Genomic DNA, 8,637 nt, shown 5'->3' on the forward strand with positions numbered 1-8,637 from the left:
TCCCACCGCAAAGGTGCCAGGACCAAAAGCTCTTGCTGCCCTTCAAGTAGCCAGGGAAGCCCCTTCACAGCCCCCAAAAACGCTGGTTCTCTCTCTTTCTAGAGCCTCCCAAAGTTCAATAGTGCCTCTGTCCCTGGCCCCCTCGTTACAGATGGAGCCCATCTCACAGCAACTGCGAACGTCCAGGGATTCGTCCCACCGCAAAGGTGCCAGGACCAAAAGCTCTTGCTGCCCTTCAAGTAGCCAGGGAAGCCCATTCATAGCCCAAAAAAACGCTGGAGCTCTCTCTTTCTGTAGCTTCGCACAGATCAATAGTTTCTCTCTCCCTGGCCCCCTCATTACAGCCGGAGCCCATGTCAGGAAGTGCGAACGTCCAGGGATTCGTCCCATCCCAAAGGTGCCAGGACCAAAAGCTCTTGCTGCCCTTCAAGTAGCCAGGGAAGCCCATTCACAGCCCAAAAAAACCGCTGGTGCTTTCTCTTTCTAGAGCCTCCCAAAGTTCAATAGTGTCTCTCTCCCTGGCCCCCTTGTTACAGCCGGAGCCCATGTCAGCAACTGCGAACTTCCAGGGATTCGTCCCACCTCAAAGGTGCCAGGAACAAAAGCTCTTGCTGCCCTTCAAGTAGCCAGGGAAGCCCATTCACAGCCCCACAAATGCTGTTGCTCTCTCTTTCTAGAGCCTCCCAAATTTCAATAGTACCTCTGTCCCTGGCCCTCACAGGACAGCTGGACCCCATCTCAGGTACTACGAACGTCCAGGGATTCGTCCCATCCCAAAGGTGCCAGCACCAAAAGCTCTTGCTGCCCTTCAAGTAGCCTGGGAAGCCCATTCAAAGCCCAAAAAAACGCTGGAGCTCTCTCTTTCTGTGGCTTTGCACAGATCAATAGTGTCTCTCTCCCTGGCCCCCTCGTTACAGCCGGAGCCCATCTCAGCAACTGCGGACGTCCAGGGATTCGTCCCACCCCAAATGTGCCAGGACCAAAAGCTCTTGCTGCCCTTCAAGTAGCCAGGGAAGCCCATGCACAGCCCAAAAAAACGCTGGTTCTTTCTCTTTCTAGAGCCTCCCAAAGTTCAATAGTGTCTCTCTCCCTGGCCCCCTCGTTACAGCCGGAGCCCATGTCAGCAAATTCGAAAATCCAGGGATTCCTCCCACCCCAAAGGTGCCAGGACCAAAAGCTCTTGCTGCCCTTTAAGTATCAAGGGAAGCCCCTTCACAGCCCCACAAACGCTGGTGCTCTCTCTTTCTAGACCCTCCCAAAGTTCAATAGTGTCTCTCTCCCTGGCCCCCTAATTACAGCCGGAGCCCATCTCAGCAACTGCGAACATCCAGGGATTCGTCCCACCGCAAAGGTGCCAGGACCAAAAGCTCCTGCTGCCCTTCAAATAGCCAGGGAAGCCCATGCACAGCCCCACAAACGCTGGTGCTCTCTCTTTCTAGAGCCTCCCAAATTTCAATAGTGTCTCTCTCCCTGGCCCCCTCATTACAGCCGGAGCCCATCTCAGCAACTGCGAACGTCCAGGGATTCGTTCCACCGCAAAGGTGCCAGGACCAAAAGCTCTTGCTGCCCTTCAAGTAGCCAGGGAAGCCCATTCACAGCCCCACAAATGCTGTTGCTCTCTCTTTCTAGAGCCTCCCAAAGTTCCATAGTGTCTCTCTCCCTGGCCCACTCGTTACAGCCGGAGCCCATCTCAGCAAGTGCGAACGTCCAGGGATTCGTCCCGCCCCAAAGGACCAAAAGCTCTTGCTGCCCTTCAAGTAGCCAGGGAAGCCCATTCACAGCCCCACAAACGCTGGTGCTCTCTCTTTCTAGAGCCTCCCAAAGTTCAATAGTACCTCTGTCCCTGGCCCTCACAGGACAGCTGGACCCCATCTCAGGTACTGCGAACGTCCAGGGATTCGTCCCGCCCCAAAGGACCAAAAGCTCTTGCTGCCCTTCAAGTAGCCAGGGAAGCCCATTCACAGCCCCACAAACGCTGGTGCTCTCTCTTTCTGTAGCTTCCCAAAGTTCAATAGTGCCCCTCTCCCTGGCCCCCTCGTTACATCCGGAACCCATGTCAGGGACTGCGAACATCCAGGGATTCGTCCCATCGCAAAGGTGCCAGGACCAAAAGCTCTTGCTGCCCTTCAAGTAGCCAGGGAAGCCCTTTCACAGCCCCACAAACGCTGCTGCTCTCTCTTTCTGTAGCTTCCCGAAGTTTAATAGTGTCCCTCTCCCTGACCCCTCGTTACAGACGGAGCCCATCTCAGCAACTGCGAACGTCCAGGGATTCGTCCCACCGCAAAGGTGCCAGGACCAAAAGCTCTTGCTGCCCTTCAAGTAGCCAGGGAAGCCCATTCACAGCCCAAAAAAACGCTGTTTCTTTCTCTTTCTAGAGCCTCCCAAAGTTCAATAGTGTCTCTCTCCCTGGCCCCCTCGTTACAGCCGGAGCCCATGTCAGCAAATTCGAACATCCAGGGATTCGTCCCACACCAAAGGTGCCAGGACCAAAAGCTCTTGCTGCCCTTCAAGTATCAAGGGAAGCCCTTTCACAGCCCAAAAAAACGCTGGTGCTCTCTCTTTCTAGAGCCTCCCAAAGTTCAATAGTGTCTCTCTCCCTGGCCCCCTAATTACAGCCGGAGCCCATCTCAGGGACTGCGAACATCCAGGGATTCGTCCCACCGCAAAGGTGCCAGGACCAAAAGCTCCTGCTGCCCTTCAAGTAGCCAGGGAAGCCCCTTCACAGCCCCACAAACGCTGGTGCTCTCTCTTCTAGACCCTCCCAACGTTCAATAGTGTCTCTCTCCCTGGCCCCCTCGTTACAGCCGGAGCCCATCTCAGCAAGTGCGGACGTCCAGGGATTCGTCCCACCGCAAAGGTGCCAGGACCAAAAGCTCTTGCTGCCCTTCAAGTAGCCAGGGAAGCCCATTCAAAGCCCCAAGAAACGCTGGTGCTCTCTCTTTCTAGAGCTTCCCAAGTTCAATAGCGTCTCTCTCCCTGGCCCCCTCCTTACAGACGGAGCCCAGCTCAAGGACTGCGAACGTCCAGGGATTCGTCCCACCGCAAAGGTGCCAGGACCAAAAGCTCTTGCTGCCCTTCAAATAGCCAGGGAAGCCCATGCACAGCCCCACAAACGCTGGTGCTTTCTCTTCCTAGAGCCTCCCAAAGTTCAATAGTGTCTCTCTCCCTGGACCCCTCCTTACAGCTGGAGCCCAGCTCAGGGTTTTTGAAGGTCCAGGGATTCGTCCCACCGCAAAGGTGCCAGGACCGAAAGCTCCTGCTGCCCTTCAAGTATCCCCACAAACGCTGGGTCTGTCTCTTTCTAGAGCATTTGTGGGGCTGTGAATGGAGTTGCCTGGCTTCTTGAAGAACAGGTGAAAAAATTAGCTCCTAAGAGAACATCTTTGCATGCAAAATGTAATTATTAAAAATGGTCTCTGTATACCTGCAGTAAGAACAAGTTACTGCCCACATGAAGGCTAGGAAAAAAAAAAAGTCCTTTCAGAGTGATGTCACTCAGCAATTACAATCCCTTGTTAGTCTCACACAGATGTAATAAACTGAAGCCATCTCTCAGCATAAGGGTTGTCAAGGGCTAAAGCTGACAGCAACATCCCCCCGTGTTACTGATTTCAGCTAATCCACAACTGCAGCAGGCAGCATTGGCAACATTCAACATGTCCAGCAACCAAAAGGACACACACGTTTTAAAATGCACGAAGGCTGGAGGTGTTTGCTAGATCCTCTGACCACAGCACATCCCGCTGCCAAGTCCTACCCTGAGCCTGCCTCATCACCCTCCCTGCCCGAGTCCGGAGGGAGGATTCTGCGAATAAGGGTGCTCAGCCTGAGCCAGGTACCCTCACTGCGCTGTGCAGAACACACCTTTAGGTTGAAACACACTAAATTTTTACCGTTATAGGCCAAAAATGGCAAAATTGTAGCTCTTTCCCATAGTATGACTAGCTCTTTTGAGTTTGGAGAAATTCAAGTAAAGATGTCAGGGAAGATTTCCCGACTAAGCAGATGCTGTGCAGAATTCACCACTTTGCAGATAGACAGAAAAGTAGTAAGAGTTAAAAAAATAAACCCAAAGGTTATCTCTTTCAGCATTGCTGTGCTGGTACCAGTGCTGTTATGTAACTACCATTTTTTTGGGCAGTTTTGCTTGACAGTGTTTAATAACTTTCTGATTTCAACAATTCTATCTCCTGAGAAACTGAAGGATTACACAGCTACTGTTTTTCCTGAATTTTACCAAAAAAAATGCCAAGTCACATATACCCTCCTCTGGCACCAGCAGAACAACTCTGTAAGTAAAAAAATTGGAGCTGCTCAGGTTGCCCAAGCAAAACAAACAACAGAAGTAGAAAACCCAGCAATTTATTTATCTGCTTCTGAATTTATATCTTAGCCCCACAAGCAATTGCTTTGACATTCAGTACAATCCTGGGATTGAAAAAAAATCTCCTGCGTGGGAGCAGAAAGAGCAGCTGGGAGCACATGGGATCCTCCTGACACAGATCTGTCACCAATAATAAAAACCCAGTTTTTCCATGCACTCTCGCAGGGACCCTGGTTGTCTCATCCATCCGTATATTCCCGGCTGCCTGTGACCACCTGATTCCACGTCCCCGTGGCCAGACTTTGCACTGAAGGCATAGCAGCAAAGGGCTGGGGACACAGCAGCCCCCCCCCGCTTCGGCCTACAGAAGAGACACAAACAGCAAGATGAGGAATGCTGCTCTGCTTTTTATTTCCTTCCTTCTTTCTTTTGCCTTTCAGCAGTGCCTGGTCTCAGTAGAGGATTTACCGTCGCTGGCATGAATACCTCGTGAACTTGAAAATGAGCCCTTCTATCAACCATGATATTAAAGTGACCTTTTGAATTTTCCCCTTGTCACACATACAAAAGCTATTTTCTTTGCTTTTAAATGCATCAAAGACATGTAGCAGACATAAGGAGAGTATTTATCTCTGTTGCAGGTAGCCGTTAGACAACCAAACACGCTCACAGCAAAGGGAACAAGGGAGGCATTGACTCAAGACAGACATAATGAACCTTTTTTTTTTTTTTTTCCAAAACTGCTGGCTAAGTCTTCGCTTAAGCCTTAACAAGATGATGGTGCGCTTGGCTTCTCAAGAGCAGTTCATACTTTGCTTCACCTCTTCCAAAATTTGAGCAGATGAGACCAGTACCTGGAACAGTACCTGCTGGGGAATACTCTTGTCCTGAGAAGGTAAGTACAACCAGGAGTCAAGGGATGCTATGGTTCCTCTCCTGCAAACTCAAGCTGCAGGCACTAAAAGTCTTACCACCCACCAACAAAGAAATTTTGGGAAAGAACCTGAAAGAGCTGTGTGGAAGAACAGATGACAACCAAACCCTGGTACTGACCCCCTCCCTCAAGCCGTGGCGCTGTTTTTTTCTGACTATTGTCAAACTGTTGCATTGTACAATTGCAGGGTGTTTTGCAAAACTGCCCAAATGCTTCTCTTCTAAATCCCAGTTGTTCTTCTAGTCCCAAATGCAGAATGTTTTAAAATGTCTCTTAAGGTAGCAACACTGGGAAGTACATGCAAAAAGTTAAGGATTTAACTCGACTGCATGCTGTACATCTTCCAGAAAACTCCATACACCCAAAGCCTTGCAGGTTGTCTGGCATCCATTGAGTGCTTATAGCCCATAAACATTACACCAACAAAATAAGCTCCTGTTGGTAATAACCCAGATGCTGAAGGTACTACCTTACTCGCACAGCTGTAATGTCCCAAACCACCTTATTTTACAGAGGCTATTCATACTAACTTCTTTGTGAGAATAAATGAGGCGTATTAGGAATCCTTTCATGCCTTTTATTGGGCATGTTTAAAATGTTAAAATGCCATCATTTCACATCTAGGGCCTGACATTTTTCTGAAACCACTGCAGAACATAGATGAAATTTAGTCCTGAAAAACAAAAAACCCCGTCACCTCTGTTTATCATGTTGTTCCAGTTACACAGTGGAAAAAAAAATCAGCATGCTATTAGGCTTACTATGGTTTTGCCCATCTATTTCTGCAGTAGACATCCATGAAATGTGACAACTAGCAGAAAGCTGCTGAGGAAATTAAAGTTTTCTTATGAAACAGTTAGTGCATGGGCTTACGTGCAAAAGTCGTTCGCAGGCTGATCCTTGTAAAAGAAATACCGTATTTTCAGCACTTTTTCTAGGCTCAGACTTTCAAAAAATCAAGAAGGATTTCCAGGAGGATGTGGAGGAAATACACCAAAATGATTCATGACTGCTTTAATAGTTCTCCTACTTGTTTTAATATCCATCCTTCTCCTGGTTATGGCAGCAATCCTGATACGAACTTTTAGGTCCTCATTGGCTTCCATCCCTTGTGTAGAACAAGCCCTGAGAGCTGCTCAGAAAGCCCAGCGTCTTTTCTCCCCAGGACAAGCACCATGACACAACTGCAGAGATGAAACAATCGCATTTCACACACCTTTACCCTGGAGCTGTGCAAACCCCACATAGGGACAGCTCATCACTTCAGCCAGATGACAGCAAATGTCATCATCTTCCAGTTGCTGTACTTCTCTGTCAAAAGAGAAATTTTGGGCCAGCTGGTGAAGCTGACCTGTTCCAAAAACAACTCGGTCATAGGGAAACTCAGAAATCACGTACATTTGTCCTCAAATGTCCTTAGAGAAGTCCTCCTTTTTTAGACACTTCTGCTCCTTATAATTTCATTTTCAGTTTTGGTATCACACACTTGGAGTGGGCATACAAAAAAATTATTGTTTATTAGACTATCACCTCAAAGAAAAATAATTACATTTGTGAGAAACCACCTGATTGGTACAAACCAGCTCTTTCACAGCTATGAGTGCTTGAGCTGGTAGTTGCTTCCCTGCCTCTGCTTTTCACCAGTGATTTCCAGCAACCAGGGCAGAGTTTTGCTGTACCTACAAGATAATTATCTCTAGCAGATAACGACAGCCACATTGCTTCCAGTTAAAAAGTGAACACTCTGGAGACATGCACACACAGGGTGCTATTTTGTAATTACTTGCAATTACCTGGCTGTAGGAGGCGGCTTGCTGGAAGACCTCAGCAAGCAGAAGATAACAGCCAGCGCAGCCTCCTTGCACCCATTGCGATCCCATTATTTCACAGGAGCTCTAAACATCAGCAGCAAGAAGAATACCCTGTGCTTTGTTCAATAAGGAATGCTGAGATGCTCCCATCAAGTATGCCTTCTTGGTGATATATCCATTATAAAAATTCAGATCTGAAAATTGGGTCTGACTTGTTGAGCATAAGGGAATGCAAACCCTCTGCTTCTCCCTCTGTAAAGTTGCCCTTTGACTGCGTATCTTCTTCCACTAAGGAGCACACTGTAGACTTAGGTCTCCAAGTAACTGAACAAATCTGCTGCAAGTTACAGCTAAAACTCATCTGGAAAAAAAAGAAAGAAAAAAAAAAACCTGCTAGCACAGTTTCTGGGCAACTGAAATGGCCAGGCCTGTCCATGGAAACATCCTACCCGCTTGTTTTATTATCTTGTAAACTGAGACCACCAGCCTGCCCAACAGATGCCGCCTGTTTGCTGCCTGAAGTGCTCCTATCCCTCCAGCACAGAAAGATGCAAGTTTGGTCTCTAACTACAAATTGCTGGTTCTTTTTGAAGAACTACATTGACAATGTTACCTTGCAAAAGATGTGCAGGAAACCTTGTTGTCTCTAGCTTCAAGCATAAAGTTTAAGAGTACTTAGGTGACAGACGTTTGAAGCGAAAACTAGGCCTGGGCTTCCACAGCTGTAGCACAGAGCAGCGACAAACCCAGCTCAACTACCCTTTTCCACTATTTCTAAGCAAGGCAGCATGGCGAGAGCACCATTTGCCAAAGGTGACTCCTGGCTGAGAAACTGCAAATTCCAGTTTACAAGACTGAAACCCCAAGGTCACTAGAAAACATTCCTCCTCATTGCTCACGAGAGCCAAAATGGAGAACCATTTGGGCTTAACTTCCCATACATCTGGAAACCAAACAGCTCAGTTAATAAAACACTTCATTGCTTATGCAGTGAGAAAGCAAAGCTGCACAGTGATAATGACGCTGCACAGAGAGAAAGCTGATAGCTCTTCTTCCTATCACATTTGTCAGGGAAGCATTCAGATGCCTGCTTTTGCAAGACTTCAAAAGAAAGCTTCATTTTTCTAAGACAAGAAGCTAAACAAATTCAATTCTTGCACGTTACTCACTCTCCTTGCTAAGCTGAGTGTAGCCTTACTGAACACCCGAGCAGTAGTTGGTGTTGTGCACCCTACCTCGACCCACAAAAAACAAGCCAAAGACAGTATTCAGGGTGTTATCCAGCTGCCGCTTGAGAAACAAAGTTACCTAGAGAAGCTCCTTATGCAGCAGAGCAAAGCTTCTTTCCATAAGAAGTTTATGCACAGCCCAGGGTGTTCAGGAACACGGTAAGTAATCAAGAATAGGAGTTGCTTTCCCAACCCAGCGTTACGCGCACCTACCATTAATTCTTGCTCAGCAGGTGCTGGATGTGCCTAGCTAGCATGGAAGGGAAGCTGGACAAAACTATCAATCAGCTTCACAACATGTCATGGGTGAAGGAACAGAGACTAGGGACAAAAATTACA

Source organism: Nipponia nippon, unplaced genomic scaffold (assembly GCF_047370975.1).
Source record: "Nipponia nippon isolate SJK-2023a ecotype South Korea unplaced genomic scaffold, ASM4737097v1 scaffold_6, whole genome shotgun sequence".
Classification (NCBI taxonomy): Eukaryota; Metazoa; Chordata; class Aves; order Pelecaniformes; family Threskiornithidae; genus Nipponia; species Nipponia nippon.